We start from the raw sequence: 27,146 nt of genomic DNA on the forward strand, positions 1-27,146 counted from the left end.
AATCCCTGTAGAGTAGAAGATTTATCTCTCTCTTTCTCTCTCTGTTTATTTCTCTCTCTCTCTGCCTCTCTCTCTTTCTCTCTCTCTCCTCCTCTCTTTCTGGTGATGGTGGTTATGGGTTATGTGTGTATGTGATATTTATCCCATTAAGTATGAATTCATTGATCATCATCTCCAGTATGGCAGACATACTGGACTCCAGTGAAACAGAAATTAAGATTTTTCCCAGCCACCCTCCTTCACTCAGTGCCATTGAATTTCTGCTATGGTATTTGGCAAGATTAAATGCTTGGTTTGGGGAATATTCGTGTGCCTGGAACATAATAGAAGCCTAATAATAATTATTTGTTGAGTGACTAAATGATGTAAAGTAATTTCTTAGAAATTTCTGAAGTAATTTTGAACTTTGCCTTTGATTCCTTTAGATTTAACACACAGGTCAAGGGCTTTTGATTTTGGACCTGAATTCTATTGGACTTTAACTCTGAAGTTTTCATTTATAGGCGTTACTTTCTCTCTGCGAAATTTATAATGGGAAAAAAGTTTACATCAAATTGAAGGCTTTGCTATATTGTTGGCTTTCATTAATATTTATCTTAATATTGTCATTTAATCTTCCTGCCAAACATCGGATCAGCCTATTGGGGAATGTGGCATGCTTAGGAATGAATTTTCAGCTTTGGACAATTTAATTAATGCAACATCTTTGAACTTAACACTGACATTCATTGTTCCCTCATTAATTTGTGTTATCTATTCCTAAGGATTCTGTGCTTATCCCTTTAAACCAGAGGTCACTTGGCAAATTGGAGGGCTGAATAGTCCCCATCATGTACTTTTTTTTCTTGCATAATGTTTAAAATATCGTAATACAAAAGAAGATTTCTAGTTTTGTTAAAAGAGAGAGGATAGCAACACTGCTCCTTCCCCTGAGATTAGATCTGCAACCTCCTTTAGAAGGGACAGATGGTCTCCATTTTCCCACAGTCCACCTCCATGCATCCGACTGTCAGCTGTCTGGCTGTTGGAGGCAATACTTCTTGTAGATGTGAGCACCTGGCTTCTGCTCTGAGCCTCTAGCCTTAGCGCACCCTACTCTGGCCTTCTTTTGGCTGCTCTCCTCCTCATGGGTCTCCAGGAGCCAAGGGCACAGGTCCACATTGAGCTTGCACTGACCTTTTCCTAAACTAAGACTATGTTTCTGGTGCCCAAGATTGTGAAATGTCCTGTCCAATTAGTTCTAGCCACTTCCAGGACCCGTGTGAGCCCTTATCTATCTGGGGTGGCCCTTCCAAGGGCAGACATGCAGTGTCACTTCTGTTCTAGAAGGCTCTGTGTGTGTGTTTGTGTGTGTGTGTGTGTGTGTGTGTGTGTGTGTGTGTGTGTGTGTGTGAAGGGTGGGGGGAGGGAGCAGAGAGGGTAGGGGTAGAGGGTGGAGTTTGAATTAGAGAGTTCACATAGATGTCCACATGGTACAGGAGTCTTAACAGAAATGATGAAGTTAAGGATTTTAGGATGAAAAGGTTATCCCAGATTATCTGGGTGGGACCAATGTAATCACAAGAGCTTTATAAGAGGGAGGCAGGAGGACCAGAGTCAGTAGTAGGAAATGTGATGCTGAAAGCAAGAGGTTGGACTAAGGAGAGAAAGGGGCCATGAGCCAAGGAATAGAGGCAGCCTCTAGAAGCTAAAAAAGCAAGGGAATGAGTGAGTCATCTCCGTAGGGCCTCCAGAGGAGTGCAGTCCTGCTGAGACCTGGAGTTTACACTCTTTCAGAATGGCAAGACAACAAACGGGCATTGTTTTAAGCCACTAAGTTTGTGATGATTTGTTACAGCAGCTACAGGAAACGAATACAACTTGCTTAGATGGGAGGCCTCCCAGGAGGAGCCAGGGATAGGAGGGCAAGAGAAGGCGAGGGGCTGCCTGCGAGGGCTCCCATCTATGCGCTTGTTTGGGGCAGCCTCAAATATTAATTCATAACAACATAGGCTCAAAAGGTACTGCTTCAATGGAAGACTTAAACCAAAGTTTACACATGTATTTTAATTTGTATATATCATGTCTTTGCAGTGGTCAGAAGGCTAGGTACTGTTAGCACAGCAGTATTTAACACATTGTGCACCAGTAGTTTTATTGCTAGCTTTACCCAGTGGCCAGATAAGTTTCTATTGAATGAGTACAAAAAAAACCCCACAACACGTTTTATTAAGTATCATATTTTAAAAAGATATTAGCTTGTAAGAACATGTAATAAATAACTTCAAGATGCAATGGGCATTTAATTTTAAGGCGCGCCTTTAGCATTTATGTAAAACACTGTAATATGAAAACACGAGAATGCTCGTGATCCGCCCGCAATGTGTTAAGAAATCCACCCACTTAATGTGTTAGTTACCAGATGATTCAGGAGTGGGCCCCAAAGATGGTTTCATCAAATCATGATAAACCAGATGTAAGGAAGAACAGCATTTTACTGGGGCTTGATGCCATGCATCTCTTTTGACAAACTTCAAACCGAATTTCCCTGTATCAAATTTCTTAAATATTTACTTGTGTCTTATGTTCCCAGGAAACAGATATCACAATATGTTATTCTACAGTTCAAAAATTGAGGAAATTAAAAACAGAAAATACTCCAGGCTGTTGGTATGGGCTCACTGCTAATCCACCAGAATAAGGGAGGACCAATTAAACATCTTGATATTTTCAACTCAGCCTCCGCCCTTCACCCCCTAATTCATATACTTAGAAAAAAATTTCCCCATCAGAAACATGATGGGTTCAATGGTTTAGATCTATAGAACAATGACCCTCTTCCCAACTAGAAAAATGCTAAAACTGAGTGTTTTGGAGGACAGGCAGAAGAAATACCTAATAAGAAAATATTTTCCCATGGTTTCTATTTCAGCCTGGGGGATTTTCTTAAATTTTGAGTTGGTTGTATACAAATTTACCACAAGTCATTTTGTTCATATAAAGTTTATAAAAAACAAAACTAGAATCAAAATCACCAGCGAAGGGCAGCGAGCTGAGCTGTCGGATGCACATGAACTCAGAGGCCCAAGACCTGTGGTGACTGCTCTTCCAGGGCAGGCCACCTCGCCATGGCTGCTGCTGACATTCATGGACTCTGCACAAAGATGTGACTTGGCCAAAGCCTTGACATAGTGTTGAAAATTCTAAAAAGTCAAGACATGTGCAAAAGACACCAATCTCTCTCTCTCTCCCTCCCCCTCTCTCTCTCTCTCTCTCTCTCTCTCTCTCTCTCTCCCTCCCTCCCTCCCTCCCTTCCTCCCTCCCTGGAGAAATAAGATTTTGTCCATGGATCTGCCTCTAAAGGGAGCTTAAGTAGAGAGGAGAAAATAAATAGGGAAAGCGATAAGGTGATCTCCAAGGGACAATGCTCTCTGATCATAAAGGAAAAAAGGAGAGAAAAAAAAGGTGTTTTTTTTTTAAGTTATCTAAAGAACATCTGGTAGAAATTGACCTGAAAATGTAATTTCAAATGAGTGTTCTCTCAAATCTGGAAAGAAACCCAAACCTTATTATAAATATCCTAGTTGAGGTTTTGGAAAAACAGTAGATGATGAGACTGCATTTCATGTGCTTTGAGTGCAATTTAATTCTTGGGATTTTCCTAAATTCACCTAAGGGTAACCAACGGCATTCTTGGCTCATCTTGACAAAGAGCTTCTTGTCTTTTGGCTGAATCTATGCTCTTGGATGTATGGGCCATGCCCAGTCTTCTCAGAGCCTCCCAGTTCCTGTCCTCATTTGGAAAGGATGGAAATCATACCAGCACGCCCTCTTAGCACTATATTGAAATAGAAAGATCTGGAAAAATACAAAACCACATGGAAAATTTTCCTGATTGGACTTTGTGCAGCTAACTTGGCTCCTAATATCCCCCCATCCCAAGCACAATGTGATGATATTTAGACTCATCAACTTCTACAGAAGCCTAGCGCAATGCATGCAGGGCCATCTGCAGGCCTTTACCTCAGCTGTGTGCCAGGGGAGATGTTCCTAAACAGATATATTTTAATCCTCTGGAATTTAGTTTTTTTTAAAAAAAAAATGTGATGACCCTTACACATATGGGGTTTCAATCAATCAGATCTGCGTTATGATAAAGGCTAAAGCCATTCTCTTTCTTTATTAAGTGTGAAAAGATGCTTGAGAAAGTCTAAACTCTTTCCTAACTCCTGTCTGATATTATTAAATCCATCTTTCATGCCAAGGCTGTATGTCATGGAGAAGCTAACCTGTTTAAAGCATGCTCCCATGAGCCAGGAGTTTATTGGAGAGTACCATCCCTTTGACCCTTGGGTGTATCCAATCAGTTCTCACACCTCGAATGATAGTCCAAAAGTCAAAAAAGAGGAGGAAATGATCTCTACGAAGTCTCTTGCCTTTCATTTAATGCTGTTTCTTTGGTCAACTGTGTTTCCCTCCAGAATTTCTCCCTACCACCCCCATGTTTTCCTGCTACTTTGTCACACTACAGTTAATTGCTCTTTCTTGCCAGCCCTTTCCTCTGCTGTTGACGCCTGTTTTTTAAGTCAGCTCTTTCCATCTCCCTTTGGGCTTTTCCCTCAAAGGAAGGCTTAGATATTTGTGTACTTCATTCCAAACCAAATAAAGTGAACAATCCCCAATGCCTTAGAATGGGATCCCCAGTATTCTCATTGAGAGGAAGGCTTTTTATTTCTTCCCAAGCTCTAAGATCCCGGGGTGAGGGACACAGATGACAGTGAAATATGCAGGGCACTGCTCCTGACCTTCACAGAGGTGTTCCTCAAAGCATGCAGGCACACCACGGGTGTTTCTGGAGACAAGTTTAGGTAGTGCATAATTATGGTGGACTTGGGTTGTGTATTGATTGAAATGTGCATTAGAAAAAAAATATAGCTGGCACACCAAATCTGCAATTTCACAGCTAGTAATGCCTAAAGTGAAAATATAAAAAGGGAGTGGTTTAAAGAAAGATATTAAGTAAAAATAGTAGATGGAATGTGAATATGGTAGATGGGACATGAATGACTAAAGCTTGGGAAACACCACTTGATGGAAATGACTGGAACTAGGAAGAATGGGACATGATGTCAGCTTCTGGCCATACTTGCAAAGCCCTGAACTTAGGGCCGAGGGTGGGAATGCAGCTGTTACCCAGGCTGAGATTCACAATTTCACACCAGGGACCAAAATACGTAGAAATGCTTCTCAAGGAATAAATCAAATTCATATCCTGCTATCACCAAGGATAACCTTGCCATTAAATCTGCAGTTAGAAGCACTCTGGTAAAACCCAGTTTATAGGCTAAAAAGCCTCTAATTTGGGTTTGTCTGATACTTTCTCATGATTAGATTGGGATTCGGGATTTGCGGGAGAAGAATACCACCAAGGTGAATAGCCCTTCTCATTGCATCATATCAGGGGATAGATGCTCTCCATTTGACTTATCAGTAGTTATATTAACCTTGATCCCTTGTTGAAGGCAGTGTCTGTGAGGTTGATCAACTAAAATGTTCCTTTTTTTTTCATACTCTATTTGTTACACACATGTGAGTCCAGCCTACACCCAAAGAAAAGTAAGCTTTATCTCCTGGATGAAGAACTGAAATGTGTAGTTAAAAAGCTACATATTTGGGGAGTAATTAGTAATTATTTTGGGAGAGATGCTTTGAGATCATGCAAATATCTTTTTTTCTCTTTAAAGGTTGCCCACTAATCTTAGGATTCACCAGTGGATCTCATTTCATCTGCAGCAATTATTACTGTGATGTTTAATGATGATATTGCATTGCCCTATTTCTTCTACATTTACAGTTTGCAAATCTTGTGTAATATATGCCCCTTCTCTCATCTTATTTATTTACTGATTTATTTGTTCTATTATTTATTTATATAAGTATGGGCGCATCAATATTTACTTCAGAATTTCGGTTATAGCCTAATAATATCATTACTTATTTTGGGGGGCTCAAATTGTTCCAACGCTAGCTATAGAAAACTTGCAGGTTGACCCCTGTATCCTTTTGACATGCTCTATCCTTTAAAAACAGTGATTTTAGTGCTTTCAAACTCTCTACCATTCAAGGTGCTCCAAATTCATCTTGTATTTTTCATGCCTCAGTTCTAGAATCAGTCATTCCTCCAAGAGTCCCTGGTTTCTTTGCTAGGAGGACGGTATTTAGAAATAAAGATGTTGAAACTGGGTATGTTCATTGATATCTGGTGTCATTGCTTCAAGGTTCTCTCAATGGACAGAGCTAGAAAATCTATGTATGTATATGACCCCATATATGCACACACATCTTTATTCTGTGTCTACTTATCTGCACATACATAAATGTACATATATGTGTGTAAATGAGTGTCTATACATGTGTGATATATATACATACTTATGTATCTGTATCTGTACACACACGCACATGTGTGTGTGTATGTGTGTGTGTGTAAATAGAAACGTAAGATTATACTAATATCATTGGACCTGCTTTTATTTTACTGGCCTAGTACTGATTGCCAGTATTATCTTAAAGGCTCCACCTTGCATTTAAAATCCTATATCAGTAACTCTTATGGGCTGATGTCCAAAAAGATAAGTTAAAGTCCCAACCCCCAGTATCTCAGAATGATCTTATTTGAAAATACAGTAGTTGAAGATGTACAATAATCAAGAAGAGGTCATACTGGAGTAGGGTGGAGCCTTAATCCAATATGACTGGTGTCCTTAAAAGAAGAGAAGACAGAAAAGGAAGACGGACATGTGAAGACAGAAGTAGAGGTTGGAGTTATGCTGCCACAAACCGAGGAACACCTGGGCCACCAGAAGCTGGAAGAGACACGGACTCTTCCCCAGAGCCTTCAGAGGAGCACGGTCCTGTCACCCCCTTGGCTGCAGACTTCTAGCCCCCAGAACTGTGAGCCAATAGCTTCCTGGTATTTAAGGCTCCCTGTTATGATTCTGTACTTTGTCATGGCAGCCCTAGGAACTCAATACAGCACCTATATATTTGATACTATTTTCTACTCTGTGTATATCTGATAATACACAAATTATCCACTTTACTTCAAAGGCTACCTCAGTTTTAACACATTGAAGACTGTCTCAATCCCTCCTAGACCTCTGTCCTTGGTAGCAAAGGCAATCACTTTTTAAAAAATGTTTTTAATGACTTTTTTAGAGAGAGAGGAAGGGAGAGGGATAGAGAGATAGAAACATCAACGAGAGAGGAACATCACTGATAGGCTGCCTCCTACACGCCCCCCACTGGGGATTGAGCCCACAACCCAAGGCTGTGCCCTGCCTGGGAATCAAACCAGCGATCTCTTGGGTTCTGGGTCAACGCCCTACCACTTGGTGCAGTGCCAGGTACAGAGGAGGTGCTCACTAAATGTTCACTGACTTGAATACCTACAGGCTTCCTCTGTCAACCCATTAGACTACACAGGAGGAGCTCCCTTCGAATACATTTATTTATTTATTTATTTATTTATTTATTTATTGCCTCAAGTCTGTTGGGTAAAGTCCTCCCTCCCTCCCTTCCTCCCTCCAAACTCCACCCTCCCTCAACCAATATTCACTCACCAGACACATACTACATGCATAGCATAGTTCTAGAAACAAGAGAATTAGCAGTAAATAAAAGACACAAAAATCCTTGTATCTTGGAGCTTACATTCTAATGGGGAAGAAAAATCTAGAATCTGCAATTGCAAATCACCAATGTCTAAACGATAAATAAGTGGTGGTACGGGATGACAGGATGTACTTTGGGAACGGTTTCCAGGGTGTTTTGTTTGTTTGTTTGTTTGTCTGTTGGCCAGCTGTGGTCTTGGGGCCTCCTGCCCAACAACCAAAGGCCCCAGCTGAACAGCTGTACTTTTCTTATCCAATTTTTAAATTCCTCTCCTCTTCCTTCAAGGAAGAGTGAAGGGGAGAGGGGGGCAACGGGCAGGTGGAGGGTGGGGCAAGAGACAAACGAGCCAGGAAAAGAAAGTAGAAAGGAAGAAATAGGAATAATGATTCTCCCACAGCATACTTAAAAGCCAGCCCTTCCTGGGCCGTGTCAGGGTAACTACCTTGCCTTTGCTAATAGCTTTATTATTATTACATCATTAAGTTGACAACATAACTGCATAATCATAATGGCTAGTCAGTACTCTGAAGGTGACATGCCAGGAAGTGGTCTAGACACCACTTGACCCCAGTTTCTGCTCACCACAGTTCCAGGAGACAAGTACTATTGTTTTTCCTCCCACAGGTGAAGAGCTGGGTGCTCACAGAGGCAGGCATTTGCTCCAAGTCCCACAGTTAGTAAATAACAGAGTCCAGATCCAGATGTTCGTGGTGTGGACCTCAAAGTCCTGGCCCTTCCCCCTGTTTTCAGGGAATCCCCTTCCCCGAAAGGAGGCACCAGCTGGCTGGGGCTGCCCAGCCTGTACAGCCTTCAGACAGGATTTCCTCCCACAGCAATAGACCTTCTTGCTGACCCTGTCGTTTTCATCACTTCATTGTATCTTTTCTCGACCCCTGACCCCAGTGGTCTGTATCCCCTGGTTACGAGGGTAAACAGATATGTGAGTGATATTTGCTGCATTCCCAATGGTCAAAGTCTCTCTATCTTTCCTAGCACCCCTCAGCCTTTTCATTCTCTCCTCATTATTTAAGCCAGCATGGCGCAATTTTCCAAAACATCCAATTAGCAAGTGCACAGAAGGGCCTGGGTCCATAATTAATTAGTGACCCGGGACGCAACAAAGCAAAAGCAAAGCCAAGGATGTGAAAAGACCAGAAGACTGACCCTGCAGGAGGAACATGCGCACATCCTAGGACCTTGCTCGGGAGGGACAAAGAACCCAACACTCCGCTGACTAATTCAAATCCCCAAAGCTCCTCCGAGGTCTTGGGATTGAGCGGACATCAATCATGGGGTGGCGGTCGCAAGGGGAACATCTCCGGCTCCAGGATGAGTGGCTGCCTTTGTTCTAGTGGTGAAACCCATCCTTTCCCCATCGCTTTCATGTGGGGAAGGCTGGCCTCTCTGTCCCTCCACGATTGTTCGAGCCTTTTAGAGACAGTTTTTCCTGCAAGATGGCCCCGGCCCCTGGGATTTCTTGCTTTTCATGAAAGCAGAAGTCAAGTTGGAACACCAGGATTTACGAGACCCATCTAGGGTGACTGTGGAGGCAGAGAGGGGAGATGGTAGACCGCCAGGATTCCCAGAGGCACAGCCACGATTCCAAGGTGGAGAAGCTAGGAGGGCTTGGGTAGAAGTCCAGCCAATCAAATTCACCCGCAACTTCAACTTGCTCTCCAGCGCCCGTGGTGAGGTGTAAAGGACAGGGGAGTGTGGGCACTGTGATTAGTGGACGTGTTGCCTTCTCATTAGGAGGAAACAGAATTGACATTCGCTTTTGGCTGCTGTGGACTCCAGTCACGGCCCGAAAGGCCAGAGCCAGCAAAACGAGCAGCCTGACGAGTAGGACAGCAAGTTCCCACATCGCATGGGGGTGACATAACCACCATCACATGCTTGCCAGGGGTGAAGATGAGAGCCCTCCATAGAACATGGGAACGGAAGGAATCTTTCACTGCGTTTCCTTACCTACAGCCTAATTTCCTTCTGGTTCTTGGTTGGACGAATGCCAGCTCCCAGGGCTGATCTCCGTACTTTAGGGAGCATGACTAAGCCCACCCACCACAGCACAGTCTAAGCACCCTGCCTATTCCCATGGCAATGGATAGAAGCAATGGCAGACGAGGAGGAAAGGGAAATGAAGATACCCGCCAGGACATTTCTAAGACACACTCGTTGCTACTGCTGCTCAAAAGAGTCAATACTATGATGCATGTTGCTAAGCGATGTTGCATTTCCAGTCCTTCCTAACTCCATTAGCAACACAGGATGGGACGCACTCCACTGGAGAATGATGAGATGCTTTCTTATTTCTGTGAATAATCAGCCTCGGCAACCACGGCTTCCAACATAGAGCAGAAGTGATTATCCTGTGTGCCCTGGCCGGGATGCGTATTAGAACTCAGCGGGAAGTCCATGGGCTCTCTGCTAACCCACTCCCCCACAGCGCCCTCAAGTCTTAAAAATAATAAATGAATTCATAAGTAAGCACACATTCTTTCCATGAAATGTCTCCTCCCCATCCTTGTATTTGTCTATGTAACAAGTGCTCGAAAACTGTGAATTTTAAATACACTTCAACATGTGGAGTAAAATGATTCTACAAATGTTTATCCTTCTGATCCAAAGATGACCCTGGTTTGGGGGATCCTGGGTGAGGGTGGCTGCTCTGCAGGCCGGTCCCAGATCCCACACGGATGACAACTATCCTTTGGTTTATAGATACTAGAAGTTGCCCAGATTTAGCTGCCAACTAATAGCGTCTTGCCTCTTTTTCCCAGCATTCCCTGGTTACCCCAAATTCTCAGTTACCCAGAATTCGCAGCATCCAGTATTCCCCACTAACTCAGTATTCCCAAGCTACTAAGTATTATGCATAAGTCATTTGCAATAAATAAATAACCTTTTCAGCAGGATTATACCAATGGAACTCTGGAACTTTTCAACTCTTTAGATAAGCAATGCTGCACAGAAGACACTGCTGTATATCAGTCAGAGCATCGAGTCTGGATGGAGTCAGACTGCATAGGTGAATCTCAATAACACTATTTCCCATTGAAGTGGCTTGGGGCAAATTAATGTCTCTGTGCCTCTGCATCTCACCTGCTGTTGCAATGGTTAAATAAGTTGATTTAAATAAGTTGATATATGTAAAGTGGTTAGAACAGTGATTCCTTCTGGCACCTTCTGGCTCTGGGGCAGAGCTGTAGAAGTATTTGCCAGAGTCTTCAACCACCTCTCCTTTCAATTAAAATAAGCAAACACCTCGGTTTATGAAGGGAAAAACAGCCAACTCCAGAAGGCACCCATAGGATCTGTATTCAGTGCTTTTATATTTCACAGGGAGCCACTGATCTAATGAAGCTAGAAATAGCCAAATTTCGAATTCCTATAACATCAAACTGTTACTAATTATGGTTCTGGTCCTATGCCATATGTTTCCCAGAAATAACAAATGTTCCATGGAAAAGTAAGTGGCTAATAAGGGTAGGAAAAACATGTATAGTAAATGTCCTTGTTTTTCTTGGCTGCTAACTTTAATATAATGAAATATTCAATGAAAAAAATATGACCATTCAACTGCAGCTACTTCTACCCTTCAGGAAGACTCTGGAAGCACGGAAAGTTAGGGAGCTGTGTTCAAATAGCATTGTCAAGTAATTTCTTTTGAATCTGCCACATTTTAAACTTGGAAAAATGTTACTCGGGTCTCAGGTGTTTTTCCCAGTAGACATTACAGTGGTAGATGTTAAACAAACTCCATGTGATTCTCATTTTCAGAAACACAATTTTGGACTGCTTAAGAGTGACAATGTATCCCCTTGAGTTGCATTAAAAAAATTTCATTTCAGGTCTAAATATAGCCTTTTTGTGTGGGTTGCTTTTTTTTTTTTTTTTTCCTACTAGGAACACATTCTCTGAGACCATTTCTCAATGTTGTTATTTAACAGGCTCCATGTTTTAGATTTTTAAAAATCTCCCTTTATATAACTTAAGTGTGATTGAAGTGAATTTTTGCAACTATCGAGTGAAAGAAAATTAATTATTGATCAAATGAGTTTTGTTTATAAAGGCCATACCAGCACTAGGAGGCTGAAGGTACGTTTTCTTTCAGTACATTTTATACTCAAGAGCATGTATTTCAAGAATACATCAGTTTGATATTCTCATTCATTCATATTTTCTGATGCCAATAAAGCATGATGATCATGTAGGCACTCAAAAGGGATCAAGTTCTGATCCAAGCTACTTTGTAGACAGGCGCTGCCCTCTGCAGTGTGATGGTACTACATGTAATCAGTGGGCTGACGATACCACAGGCAATGCCAGCTGCTGGGGTTATAATGATGAAAACAGCAGACCGAGGTCCTGTCCTCCTGGAGCTGAGAGTCTGGGGTGGTGCTGGTTAGTGTGGCCTGTGGACAGCACTACCCCATGAAATATTCCTTATCAGACAGCAACAGGATAAGTACAGATATTTCAAGTAATTGGATCAACACGGTTACAGCAGTTGGGCATTATTGCAACATCCAATGTGTGACCAAGTGGAATGTGTGGTCAAGCGGACACATCTCGCCTCACTGAATGATTGCCAAACTTGCGAAACAAATTTCCCATGACGGGATCTCAGCACTGGTCATGGGCACGAGGACACATATTGGTCTGTGATGACTTGAAAAATTTTTTTAAAATCTACTCCTTCCAATAGATAGTTTGGGAAGCTTTTGTATCCACTCATCTACTGATGGGCACTTGGGTTGCTTCCAAATCTTAGCTACTGTAAATGACGCCACAATGAACGTAGGGTTGTGTATATTCTGCACATATACTAAAATTGGAACAATACAGAGAAGAAATGATTTTTAAGGGTGGATTGGAATGTAAGGGGTAGAGATTACAGCAGTGATGGGCAACCTTTTGAGCTTGGTGTTTCAAACTTCGCCAAAAAACTGAGCATAACTCGGGTAGTGTGTCCCTTTGAGGAAAAAACATTATTTCGTGATATTCATAGTTTAAATAACATAAATGTTTCATCCTCGGCATGCGGCCGCCTCAGCGGCCGCGTGTCATCAGAAATGGCACTGACACGCGTGTCAGAGGTTCGCCATCACTGGATTACAGCATGAGAAGAGATATGAAGGAGAAGAGTGCAAGGTTGTCCTGGGCCACCTGGTTCATTGCAGCTGGAGCATGATACGGGGATGGGGCAAATGGAAGCAAGGAGATAAATGTGAAAAGATCAATTGCAGCCAGTTAGTAGAGGGCTTTGAATGCCATGGAAGAGAATTAGAACTTTATTTACAACTAGAGGCCCATTGCAGGAAGATTCCTGCAAGAATAGGGCTTCCTGCAGTCTGAGCGAAGCAGAGAAGGGAGTGAAGCCCACCGAGGCGGGCTTCCCTCCCGCTGCCGCCACCTTCCCACCCCCCCGCTTTCCACGTTCCCTCCCTCTTCCTTCTAAGCTGTCTTCAGTCTTCTCGCCTGCATATGCAAATTAACCACCATCTTTGTTGGGTTAATTTGCATACTTGCTCTGATTGGCTGGTGGGTGTAGTGGAGTGATGATCAATTTGCATGTTTCTCTTTTAGTAGTGTAGATGGGAAGTTATCAAATATTCCTGAATGTGACAGTGATGCGAAAGAAAGCTCTATTTTACCAAATACTATTGGTCTCATTAGTATATTGGTCTCTATAGGCATCCCTTTGAGGCAGGATGTCTTTAGGTGAAGTAAATAATATTAGTAAAAATGAATTTTTAAAAAGTTATTTTAATGGTGTCATCCAGTCTAGTCATATGTCTAAGTAAACTTGTGTAATCTTAAATCTTCCCGGGCACCACAGCATAGCAAATGCCACTTGAAAAGGTCCAATCCTGGGTGATGACAGCGATTTGGAAATGTCATTTCTTAGCTTAACAGTGGCGGGAGGACACACATTCTTCCTGTTTTCAGAGACTCTGACTAAATCACAGAGGTTACGGAACATTAAAGTAATACACTATTACAGAAACTTACACTACAATGTCAAGTACCATCACCAAAGGACACGTGAGTGGCATTTTTTTCTCTCTGTTGTTCTCAGCTCCCTATAAACTAGACTTGAACTCCTTCAATGTGCTTGCTTCATTTTAAGTTCCTGTGTGTCATCAAAAGGCTATTAATTCTTGCAACTGACTGACTTGGAATGTTCAGCAGCATTAAGATTCCCATAAATGTACCTTTAAAAAAATAGATAAGCCACTAAGTAAGTTTTAAATCTTGAGGGTAATATTTTATGTAGTTTTAACAAATAAAATAAGGCTCTCCAGTGGTCTGCTCTCTCCCCGACAGGGAAAAAAAATAAAAAGTATTACCACATTAGGATTGCATACATTTGCTCCATAAAAATCTAATTATTCAGTCTTCTAATTCTGGTTTCATACTTTTTGAAATTGTGATGTAAGAACTAGAGAGTTATAAAGACACTATCCTATTAAGCTGAAAGCTATGCATTTAGAATTGGTCGTGTTTGCAATGCTATGACTATAGCACAGAGCTAAAACACGGCACTGTGAGTCACTCACTGATCGTGATGTGCTAAAGCAGTGGTTCTCCACGGAGAGTGACTGTGCCTCTCCCAGGAAACAGTGGACAATGTTTAGAGATGGCTGTGGGGATACTGCTGGCACTGACCATTCTGCACTGCATAGGACATCTTTAAAAAGCTACTATTTTGATGGTGTCATACAGTAGTCACCCTCACACTGGAATGATCTGGTCCAATGGGTTGCAGTTGAGAAACCCTATATTCCAGAATCACACTAAAACATTCCCATCATTCCTCTAGGCCAGTGATGGCGAACCTATGACATGCGTGTCAGCACTGACACGCGTAGCCATTTCTGATGACACGCGGCCGCATGCCGAGGATGAAACATTTGCGAAATAATGTTTTTCCCTCAAAGTGACACACTACCCGAGTTATGCTCAGTTTTTTGGTGAAGTTTGACACACCAAGCTCAAAAGGTTGCCTATCACTGCTCTAGGCATATATGACAATAACGTTGATTCATATAATCTGAAAGTCAGAAACAAGGAAGTTTCTGGAAGGAACCCTCATGCACTGCTGGTGGGAATGCAGACTGGTGCAGCAACTGTGGAGAACAGTATGGAGTTTCCTTAAAACACTAAAAATGGAACTCCCATGTGACCCAGTAATCCCACTTCTAGGAATATATCCCAAGGAACTAGAAACACCAATCAGAAAGGATATATGCCTCCTTTTGATACAATGAACTACCCCCTGATTTCTGCAAGTGAGACCTGAAGGTGACCCTCACAGGAGCCCTGGTTTAACCGCATCCGTGGAAATGCTTTATGTACAGATATGCAAACACGGTCATCAGGGCATCTTCAAGCAGATCTTCAGAAAAGACAGGCATGACTGGAGACTCAAACAAGATTCCAGACATGTCTTATCTGCTGAGTAGTAAGTCATGATGATTTTAAGATGCACGATCAATTAAAGAACAGCTTTTGAGAAGGTGACAAAGAAATACTTCTACTGAAATGTGTCCCTTGATTCTAAAATGTGAACCTTTTTTTAGAGACAGTAGATATGCAAAATGTATAAAGTATATTAAGTGTATGAGAAGATATACTAAGCTCTTTTTGTAAAAAGAAATAGGAAGACTGAAATACTATCCCTTTTATCCTGCTCAATCAGTGTTCATCTCCGTTATTTTCACTGGCTTTGACATTGGCCCCTCAACCTTCCGCCACCGCTCCAGGAAGAGGCGGTAAAATGCAGGGTCGGTAGCGGTACCACCAGTAGATCCTCAGCAAAAGAACAAATACAAATCTCACAGGTTCCCTCTAATTTCCTCTCCTGGGATTTCTCCAAGGCCTTTGACTGGGAACTGGTACTGTGAAGAACACCAGCGCTGAGCATGATCCTAGCATTGCTAGAGAATATAACTCTGTAGAACTAAATGCTTAGAGGCAATGCATATTTAAAATTATTTTTTAAATTCCATCTAATAACCAACCCATACCACTTATGCATAAACAAAAACTTATCAGCTATATATTTGCTTATTGCATATTATCTGCTTGCTCCACTGGAAGTAAAGATCCTGTGTTTAAATGAGTGAGTGAATGAATGAATGAATGAAATCTTCTCCCAAATAGCAGAGTCATTATAAATTTGCAGATGTCTTTTATTTCACACTCATGACAGAAGGCAATAGGACGCACTGCATGTTATTAACTATACATGTTCATGCAGCCATTCTCTACTGAGCCTCTCATGCCTGCCCCTGCCCCCTTTCCAGCTTCCCTCCCATCATGCACCCCTTGCTCCCCACTGAACTGGCTGTGGTTCAGTTCCCAGTACGCTCCACGCTCTCTTCTGCCTCAGAGCCTCTGCCCAGCACACTCCTCTCCACCCCCCAGCCCTCCAGATTCCTTGAGGAAGGCCTCCCTGATTACCACTCCACTAGGCGCAGTGCCTGTATTTTATAGTTTCACAGTTTCTCATGTTTGGTTCGGTTTTCATCATAGTACTTACCGCATTTGTAAAATATAATTTGTGTAGTTATTTGATTAATGTCTCTTCCCACCTCATACCACTCAACTGTAGGCATAAGCCATGCCTGCCTCATTTCCCATGAATATCCCCTCATCTAGCACCATGCCTGTCAGATAGAAAGTGCTCAACCAATATTTATTGAATGAATAAATGAATTATTTTTTCTAGGAGTATAATCTGCTACCAAATATATGAGTCCATGTTCTACTGTATCATTCTTCTTTGGACTCAAGTTGGGGGCTTAATTGATATTTTTTGGTTAATTGAAATCATCATTCTCTGAAGTCTATAACACTAAAAGAGCTTGTTGCAGGGAAAAAAGATGGCGGCGGAGGTGAACGGCTGATCTGTTGCCTCGCATGGCAGTTCCGAAAAAAAAACAACTAAAAGATGGACTGGCAAGCGCGGCGACTCCTGCTCGCGTCTCCCCAGACCGGGCGGCGGCTCCTCTCAGCCAGCACCACAGCCGGGGCCATGGGCTCGTGGGCGCCGCGGCAACTGCTGTGGCGGCAGCCGCGGACTCGGCGCAGCGGCTCTCGGTGAAGGAAGAGACCATCTTTCTGCGAGAAGGGCCCACCTGCGTCACCGACCCGACCGAGCTCCCCACTGAGATCCTCGGGGCCCCGGAGACCGCCAACACCGACTTGGAGGATTCTTAGGACTTCCTGTCTTACACTCGGGTCCTCTGGCCATTTTGGGAGAGGAGAACCGGGAGGGCAGCAGAGTCGAGCAAGGGAACTTTGCGCACAACAATTTCAAGGTTAAACAAAGGAACTTCGCGCGCACAGAGCGTCTGCCACCCAGAACCACAGGAGAGCAGGCTGAATGGTGGATTTACAGCTAAGAGAGAAGAGGAAAGAGCGAACTCTGGAGGAGCTGAGGTGCGGAGGCGCGTGGGTCGGGGGAAGGGACTTGTGGCTTTTGTTCCAAACCTAGGGGAGATTAGCGCCCCAGACGCCTGCGGGGAGAGGCGCGACTCTCGGCCTTCGGATCGGAGAGTGGGAGTGACTTCCTTGCGGAGGCGCGCCCAGCAATCAGTGTTTGCTGCATTGGAGTGCGGAGCGAGGGGGCTTGGAAGAGTGGAGGGCAGAAGGAGCGGACTTCCAACCAGTGCGGTTCGCCACGCCATGGCCTGGTGGCGCCCTGAGGCCCCGCCCCGCCCTGAGACTCGCCCCGCCCTGGGACCCGCCCAGCTAGTTTTGCAGCTCCGCCCCGCACGTCTTGCAGGCACACCTGGGTTCCAAGCAACAGCTTTTGCATGTGGGTGGCCTGCCCTGTGGCAGCTTGACCAGATAAACTGCGGTTCTAGTCGGACTGCTCTAGGGACGCTCAGACAGGAGGAGGAAACTGCAGTTTTTGCCACAAATCCTGCTGAGTGGTCTCAGGTAGTAGATGACCTACACACCATTGGAGACCCAGAAACGAGGGCATCTAGTGGTCGGTATGAGATGACACCAGATTTCAACCACTCACATAAAGGACACATTCTAGAGGCAGACTCAGTGAGCGCCAAAGCCTTGCTGCACCAAGCCCCGGCCCATAAATCTGTCTCCTACACAGCAACTCTTCCTTTATAGTCACAGAGGATCCGCACAGCCAATCGGCCTGGAGGACAATTCCTCCCAGCGACACCAACAACAATCAAGACTTAACTATACAAAGGAAGACCAAGATGGAGGCATAGGGCGGAAGCCTGATTGTTGCCTACCACAACAATTTTGAGTCTACGACGGGAGAGCAGAGAAGACACCATCCAGAACCACCGGAGGGCTGACTGAGCAGATGCTCTAATACTAGAATAAAAGAGAGGGGTACTCGGGACGATGCTGATGCCGGTGACCCAAAGATCACACTTTAAGAACTACGGCTCAGGCGACACAGTGGCGGCCTGGAACGTGCTCGGCGCAGTCCCTCCGGCGGTCTCCGGCTGAGGGGAAGGCCCCACTCGCTGCCGAGCGCGGACAGACGAGCCCCTAGGAGTCATGGGGTGGGAGACTCCGCGCTTGCTGACCTCCGAGTCCTTCAAGAATCTCAACGCCCTGGAAGCGGCCAGGTGCGCACGCTCGGTGACTGGCCACCGCTGCAGACCCAAGGGGCGACGCAGCCACCCTGGACCAGCCCGCCGCCGCGCACCGGGCACACCGGAGCTTCGCCGAGCCCGCCGCCCAACGAGTTCTGCGGCGGCTGCCCTAGAGCTCTGAGAAAATGGCCGAAGGAATTACTGAGAATGAATGGACCAACAGGAAATGGGATCAAGAAGACGAAACCCCGCTGGGTCCCGGATCCGGGTGAAGCTGCGCACCTCTAGGTCCGGGTGAGGCTGGGAACTGGGTCAGGGTGAGTCTGGGTCCAGGGTCCGGGTGAGGCCGTGGGCCCCTGGAGCCGGGTGAGCCTGGCCCTGGGTCCGGGTGAGGCCGTGGGCCCCTGGATCCGGGTGAGCCTGGCCCCGGGTCCGGGTGAGGCCCTGGGCCCCTGGATCCGGGTGAGCCTGGCCCCGGGTCCGGGTGAGGCCGTGGGCCCCTGGATCCGGGAGAGCCTGGCCCCGGGTCCGGGTGAGGCCGTGGGCCCCTGGATCCGGGTGAGCCTGGCCCCGGGTCCGGGTGAGGCCCTGGGCCCCTGGATCCGGGTGAGCCTGGCCCTGGGTCCGGGTGAGGCCGTGGGCCCCTGGATCCGGGTGAGCCTGGCCCCGGGTCCGGGTGAGGCCCTGGGCCCCTGGATCCGGGTGAGCCTGGCCCCGGGTCCGGGTGAGGCCGTGGGCCCCTGGATCCGGGAGAGCCTGGCCCCGGGTCCGGGTGAGGCCCTGGGCCCCTGGATCCGGGTGAGCCTGGCCCCGGGTCCGGGTGAGGCTGTGGGCCCCTAGATCCGGGTGAGCCTGGCCCCGGGTCCGGGTGAGGCCCTGGGCCCCTGGATCCGGGTGAGCCTGGCCCCGGGTCCGGGTGAGGCCGTGGGCCCCAGGATCCGGGTGAGCCTGGCCCCGGGTCCGGGTGAGGCCGCGGGCCCCTGGATCCGGGTGAGCCTGGCCCCGGGTCTGGGTGGGGCCGTGGGCCCCTGGATCCGGGTGAGCCTGGCCCCGGGTCCGGGTGAGGCCCTGGGCCCCTGGATCCGGGTGAGCCTGGCCCCGGGTCCGGGTGAGGCCGTGGGCCCCAGGATCCGGGTGAGCCTGGCCCCGGGTCCGGGTGAGGCCCTGGGCCCCTGGAACCGGGTGAGCCTGGCCCCGGGTCCGGGTGAGGCCGTGGGCCCCTGGATCCGGGTGAGCCTGGCCCCGGGTCCGGGTGAGGCCCTGGGCCCCTGGATCCGGGTGAGCCTGGCCCCGGGTCCGGGTGAGGCCGTGGGCCCCTGGATCCGGGTGAGCCTGGCCCCGGGTCCGGGTGAGGCCCTGGGCCCCTGGATCCGGGTGAGCCTGGCCCCGGGTCCGGGTGAGGCCGTGGGCCCCTGGATCCGGGAGAGCCTGGCCCCGGGTCCGGGTGAGGCCGTGGGCCCCTGGATCCGGGTGAGCCTGGCCCCGGGTCCGGGTGAGGCCCTGGGCCCCTGGATCCGGGTGAGCCTGGCCCCGGGTCCGGGTGAGGCCGTGGGCCCCCGGATACGGGTGAGCCTGACCCTGGGTCTGGGAGAGGCTGTGGGCCCGTGGATCCGGGTGAGCCTGGCCCCGGGTCCGGGTGAGGCTGTGGGCCCCTAGATCCGGGTGAGCCTGGCCCCGGGTCCGGGTGAGGCCCTGGGCCCCTGGATCCGGGTGAGCCTGGCCCCGGGTCCGGGTGAGGCCGTGGGCCCCAGGATCCGGGTGAGCCTGGCCCCGGGTCCGGGTGAGGCCGCGGGCCCCTGGATCCGGGTGAGCCTGGCCCCGGGTCTGGGTGGGGCCGTGGGCCCCTGGATCCGGGTGAGCCTGGCCCCGGGTCCGGGTGAGGCCCTGGGCCCCTGGATCCGGGTGAGCCTGGCCCCGGGTCCGGGTGAGGCCGTGGGCCCCAGGATCCGGGTGAGCCTGGCCCCGGGTCCGGGTGAGGCCCTGGGCCCCTGGAACCGGGTGAGCCTGGCCCCGGGTCCGGGTGAGGCCGTGGGCCCCTGGATCCGGGTGAGCCTGGCCCCGGGTCCGGGTGAGGCCCTGGGCCCCTGGATCCGGGTGAGCCTGGCCCCGGGTCCGGGTGAGGCCGTGGGCCCCTGGATCCGGGTGAGCCTGGCCCCGGGTCCGGGTGAGGCCCTGGGCCCCTGGATCCGGGTGAGCCTGGCCCCGGGTCCGGGTGAGGCCGTGGGCCCCTGGATCCGGGAGAGCCTGGCCCCGGGTCCGGGTGAGGCCGTGGGCCCCCGGATACGGGTGAGCCTGACCCTGGGTCTGGGAGAGGCTGTGGGCCCGTGGATCCGGGTGAGCCTGGCCCCGGGTCGTGGACCCCTGGATCCGGGTGAGCCTGGCCCCGGGTCCGGGTGAGGCCGCGGGCCCCTGGATCCGGGAGAGCCTGGCCCCGGATCCGGGTGAGGCAGTGGGCCCCTGGATCCGGGTGAGCCTGGCCCCGGGTCCGGCCGAGACCAAACCAGAGGGAGTCGAACCTGCAATACCACCATTTGTCCACCATCCAGACCTGAGGGGTCAGTGCCAACATATACTCATAAGGAACTGGTGGACATTGATATTGGGTCTCAAAAGAACTGTTGGTCCAGAAAGAAACTCACTACTGACTGATTCATTTGCCTGTCAGCATAACTATTATTGCTCGTCGCACATTCAATTCTTATAAGTACATCTCTAGTGACACATGATTTTGCTCATCTAGGGGAAATGATGAACAACATGGACTGATGAACAAGAACAGAACCAGAAACAAGGAGACATCGATCGGACTATCGGGCCTCAGAGGGAGGATAGGGGAGGGTGGGGGGAGGGGGGAGAGATCAACCAAAGGTCTTGTGTGCATGCATAAGAGCCTAACCAATGGTTAAGTCCAACAGGGGGTTGGGGCATCCATGGGGAGGGATGTGGGATGGGAATGGGGGGATGAGGACAAATATGTGACACCTTAATCAATAAAGAAATTAAAAAATAATAATAATAAATAAATTTTAAATGCCATAAAAAAAAATAAAAATAAAAATAAATAAAAAATAAAAAAATAAATAAAATAAAAGAGCTTGTTGCAAAATGGCTGAAAAATCAACTGCTTTTTATTCTTTTTCTACATACTAATAAAAAAGTAGTGTGCTCCCTCCCACCCCCCCCCCTGCTTAATTTATTAGCTGTTTGGGCATTAAGAACATAACTGGGTGGAAAATGGTGGTCAGGAAATCAATTGTTTGGATAATGAGTATTTGTTTCTATGTCTGCATTTGAAAACATCTGGAAACGTATTTTAATTACCCTCTGGATATTTGGTGTCTTGCGCTCTCAGCCTCTGAAATAATCTCTTCCCATTATTGTCCCCGAATGAAAGATACTCAAAATAGGTGTTTTTGATAGAGGGGATTTTATGGGACATTGAAAAAGGGCAGTGAACTTGGGGGCTAAGAGGATTCAGATAGTATTCTGTTTAAAAGGAGCAAGGAGGAGGTCTTTAGTGCAGAGAACTGCAGAAAAAGAGGATTCCATGCAATATCACGTAACTAAGAAGCTAGTCGCACAGGAAGCCTTGGGGAAGCGAATGGAATTCTTGGGGATCCAGACAAAAGGATTCTAGCCGAAGGGAGCTAAAGAAAGACAACTAAGCCACCGGAAATCGGAAATAATTGTAAACCTGAAATTTATTGATGTACTTCACTTTAAAATAGTTTTGTTGCCTCTATCTTCCCTACCTGCTGTTATCAGGATCTCTGTCGCTGGGCCATTTTTATGCGAGGGTGTGGATAAAACACTGGCATGAACAAGGTTCTAGAACTCCCCGGAGTGGGGGGCAGTGTTTGCTCACCTAGGCCACCCTCTTGGAGAGCCCCGCGAGGAAGTGTAGCCTCCTTAAAGAGGTCACCCTGCCCGCTGCCTCCTTCACTGCTTTCACGGGCCGGCAGTGGCCCAAAGGGGAGTGACTCATTCACTGCCTGGAGCTTTGCTGTCCATTTCTCATCCCAACTGTCCTCCTGTGGGCCTGGCAGATGCCTCAAATCTGCAGCACGAACTCCTGCAGCCTCTCCTTGTTCCACATAAACCAGGGATGAAGGAGAGCTCATTTGGGGCTCACTCGAGAAGGGGATCCCCTGTCCGTGAGATCACAGACACAGAGGAGAGACCTGGATGCTTGAGGAGTAGCAAGCAAGGCCCAGAGGCCCAGAGCAGACGCTGATTCCCTCCACCTCCAGGCCCCAGGAAAGGTTCTTACGTTGAATCATACTCAGGCTTTACTGTCTTCCGGCATTTTCTTATTATTCTTTAGTGTGATGTCAGAAAGATCCAAGGAACTAAGGCAATGGCTACTTTCATATCTAGGGTTGCGCTATCCATATGTAGTTCAACCAGAGAATTACGACAAGAAGAAACGGCCGCTCACGCTGCCTGATCCCTACCAGCTTAATGTACAATTCTCTCTTGGCTTCCAGGAGACATGCATTGGGGGTGAGACTTACTTCTCAATGTCACGAGGAGAGAGAAAACAGCAACAAAAGTTTAGATTTTGCTTAGCATAACTTCAGATATTTCTTTACTGTCCCAGAGATCTCATGAAGAGGACTGGCCTACCAAATTTGGAATAAAGACTCTGTACTTTCACTTTCTGGTGTCCTTCAGATCATCCATGTTGCTCCCCTAATCTATAATAATAAAAGCGTAATATGCTAATTAGACCGGACAGCCAAACGACCTTCCAGACATCCTTCCAGACGACCTTCCAGACAAAGCCAGGACTGTGAGGGTTGAGCCCCTTGCACGAATTTCGTGCATCGGGCCTCTAGTACTTAATAAATCAGGAGCTTGATGGGGATAAAGGAAGTGGGCCGAGTCAAGTACATGTACATTTCATTTTACATCAACTTCTCTCCCTCCCCTATAATAGCAGTAAAATACAAAATGAGGTTTGGTTCTTGCCCACATTTATTTTATTTTTGTCATTTGCTCCTCATATAAAACTATTTGGCCAAGTAAATATTCGATTACTATCCATGCCTCATTTACAAACAGCTACAAAACATGTTACCAGGACCTAAGCCATACTACCTTGCTTACATATCTTGGCAGGTTCTCATCTGCGGCCACAAGCATATTTTGAAAAATATCCACAAAATTCATCTACCAGATTTCCCTCTCTGAAAAGCCAATTTCCTAAATATTCAATGAGTTGGCTTCTGAGACCCACATCCACACATTAGGAAAGTAATAATGTCCTTGTCTTAACAGGAAATTCACCATTGTGGTTGCTGCGTTCCTAATTGTACCAGAGTAGAATTTCAGAAGAATCTTTTCTGAATGAGAAAACAGCCCACCTGCTGGCTGCCCAGGATCCTCTGACATGTCCCAGGCCCAGGGAGCACCCTGGGAAAGGAAGGAGGGGCCCATGCATATTGCCTTTTTTTCTAGGAAGCATGACAGGTTTTTACTTCATTATCAGCTATCCTGTTTTGTTTCTAAGTAAATTTCTTACACTTCAATAACGTTTCTATTTAACCAGAGTCACCATAGAAGAGAACAAAATTAAAAAAAATAAAATAAAATTAGAATGGGTACATAGTTTTCTTTCCAGTAACATAAATGTATCAAGAGTTAAAAATGGAAATGTATACCTCATGATGAAGCTTTAAGGACACACATAAGCTAGTATTTTCCTTTTACCAAACACCAAAACATAGAAACACATAGCAACCCGACTAGGACGCAGTAACTTTGCATTCTGAATCTTAATCGGCACAATTGAAACGGTTAAAAAAGTAACTCACAGTACGCAGCCTCGCAGAGCCTGGGTCCCGGAGCCTCCTGGGTTCACGGCTGAGCCTATGACCAGCAGCTCTGTGGCCCTGCAACCCAGATGGCGCATAATTAACGAATATGTCACTTGAAGATCTGACAGCTCGGTAAAGCAGTTTATGTAAGGCTGTTACTTTTAATTCTTCTGAAGTTGCCTTTGCCAACAGGAAACAGGAAGCACACCTACAAGAACACTGACATATTTCAGCCTAATTGGTCTTTGTGGCTCCAAGTACTCAGGGGTGAGTCTTGTATCACAGGGGGTGGTAGGTACAGTCCCCAAAAGAGTAGGACTCATGTCCTGGCATTTCACGGTCTAAAGTCCCTTTGGACAGATGCTGTTTAGGAAACTTTTAATGGGGAGAAACAAGCATTCTTGGTAACATTCAGGCCTATGGCTTTAATCCTGGAAGGACTATAAACTTGAGAACAAATTCATGTGTATATATACATATGTATGTGATCGATATGTAACTATATAATACTAGTAGCCCTGCGCACGAATCTGTGTGCCAGTAGCTTGCCAGTAGCTCGCTGCCGCCCTCCAGTAGCTCTCCACCCACTGCCCTGCCCTCCTGTAGCTCCCCCCGCCCCCCTCTCATAGCTTGTTGCCCTGCTCCCTCCTATAGCTCTCTGCCGCCTGCCCGCTTGTAGCTCGCTGCCCCACCCTCCGGCTGATCCATAATCTGGTTGTTTCTAACACTTCACGGTGTAACAACCATTTGCATATTACATCTTCATTATATAGGATGTTATTTTTAATATATACATCATTAAAATAATAAGTAACGTGTTAAAATAATATCTACATTAATAAAAGAGAAACATGCAAATTAACCATCACTCCGGTACACCCACCAGCCAATCAGAATGAGTATGCAAATTAACCCAACAAAGATGGTGGTTAATTTGCTTATGCAGGCACGAGTGAAGACTGAAGACAGTATACAAGGAAGAGGGAGGGAAAGCGGAAAGCAGAAAGTGTGGGGCAGCGGTGGGAGGGAAAGCGCAGGAGGGAAAGCATGGGGGGGAAGCGGCGGTGGTGGCAGGAGGAAAGCCCACCTCAGCGGGCTTCGCTCCCTTCTCTGCTTCACTCAGGCCACAGGAAGCCCTATTCTTGCAGGAATAGGCCCAAGGAAGCCCTATTCTTGCAGGAATCTTCCTGCAATGGGCCTCTAGTATATATATATATTTTTTTCCCTGCAATATAGATAGAAAATATCCTTCAGCCATCTTTTGGATGTAAATAACAGAAAACCTAACTCAAACGCACTCATACAAATAAAACAAAAAAATTATTTTGGTTCTTTGAACTGTGGTGGGGGGGACAGATGGAGGGTTGGTTTTGGGAAACCAGAGTTCATCCTATCATTTGAGTCTCTGCCATTCTCTGGGCACAGGTGTTCTCTGTAGACTGACTTGAACTTCCGGCTGCCTCTCCTCATGGTACAAAACCAACAGCGGCAGTAGTTGAAGATCACGCATCCGTCTTCCAAGGGGACAGGGTGAGCATGCTGGCTGCCCCAGTTCTGACCGAGGTCACTCAGATTGCCCCTTTCTGAACCTGTCGCCATACTTCGCTGAATGACTTTAAGTTCGGTTTATCCCTGGAAGTGAGGGGAGAATCATTCCAAAGAAAAGTCACATGGAAAGACATTCCAGATACTGTGAGGAAGGGAAAGGGGAGAAGGGGAGACTGGGGACAAAATCAACAAATGTCCACAACAACAATGTTCAGCAAGAATCTGAATCTGAAGATTGGTGTTGTGGGTGTGTATCCGGGAAAACACTAGCGCTGGGGTTATTTGAAGATGTCTGAAAGAGAATGAATGAGCTGAGGTTCAAGAGATACTGGTGACCCAAGTCTTTACATTTAGTCCAACTTCCTATTAACATTGGATTTGCCCTCTTGGAACATAGTTCAGAATACTTCCACACTGTGTATGAAATATATTTCGAAGTGTTATAAAGTGGCCTTGCATTTGACCTTCCATTTTGTTATCCGCCACCACTGAAGGTCTATTTACAGCAATTCCTTTTACCCAGGACAGCATGTCTGGCTATCAAGAAAAAATGACCAGGCATACCAAAAGGCGAAAAACACAATTTGAAGAGACAGAGCAAGCATAGAACCATACATGGCAGGGAAGCTGGAATTAAAAGACAACAGAACTCCCATGAAGGCTAGAGTAATTTACTGAGCCAAAAATCAATGAGGAGTCATAGCCAAAAATCAATTCCAGAGGGATTAAGGACTTAGTTGTGAAAAGCAAAATGTTAAAACTTGAAGAAGAAAATATGAAACAACTTTTTTGACCTCCAAATGGGAAAGGAATTCTTAAGGCACAGAAGTGTTAATCATAAAAGGAAAGACCAATAAATTTTCCTACTGTAATATTAAGATCTGTTACAAACGTGCAATAAAGAGAACAAAAGATATGCCAATATCTGAGACAGGTTTGCAACATGCAAAATCAACAAAAGAGCAGTCTTCAGATTATATAAAGAAATGTTATAAATCATTAAGAAAAAGACAATACAATAAAAAATGAGCAACAGATGTGACACACTGTCACAGAGAAGAAAAATATAAATGGTGGATGAGCATATGAAAATATGAACAACCACATTTGTAATCAGGAAAATGCAAATTAAATTGATAGTGGGAGGAGTATAAATTGATGTAAACACTTGGGAACAATTTAACATTCTTTTATGAATCTTACCAAGTTGAATGTTCCCATATCCTCCCATTGAACAAATCTACTCCTACCTCTATTCTCTGGAGAAACTCTTGTATGTTTGCACTGGAAGATACACACAGCTTTATTTAAAACAGCAAAAAGCTATATTTAGCACAAATGTCCACCAACAGGAGAGCAAATAAATTGAGTCATATGCATACAATAAAATATTCGACAACAGGGGAAATCAATAAATCACAACTGTATGCAATAACTTAGGTGAAACTTAGGAAAACAATGAATGAAAAAAAGCAAGTATCAGGTAATTACATATAAATGATAACATTTTTTTGTAATACATAAAGCTCAAGAACAG

General features: G+C 46.3%; 1 protein-coding gene across 7 annotated transcripts in view; it reads right to left on the reverse strand.

Moving 5' to 3' along the window:
* NCALD (neurocalcin delta) overlaps window positions 1–27,146 on the reverse strand; it is a 317,544-nt gene that overhangs the window by 119,374 nt on the left and 171,024 nt on the right. For all 7 annotated transcript variants that reach the window (XR_013814971.1, XM_079796605.1, XM_079796610.1 and 4 more), the window contains exon 4: window positions 24,059–24,136. The gene's annotated coding sequence lies outside the window, so the exon portion shown is untranslated. The remainder of the gene's footprint in view (window positions 1–24,058; window positions 24,137–27,146) is intronic.

The sequence above is a fragment of the Cnephaeus nilssonii genome (assembly GCF_951640355.1).
Source record: "Cnephaeus nilssonii genome assembly, chromosome: 18".
NCBI lineage: Eukaryota > Metazoa > Chordata > Mammalia > Chiroptera > Vespertilionidae > Cnephaeus > Cnephaeus nilssonii.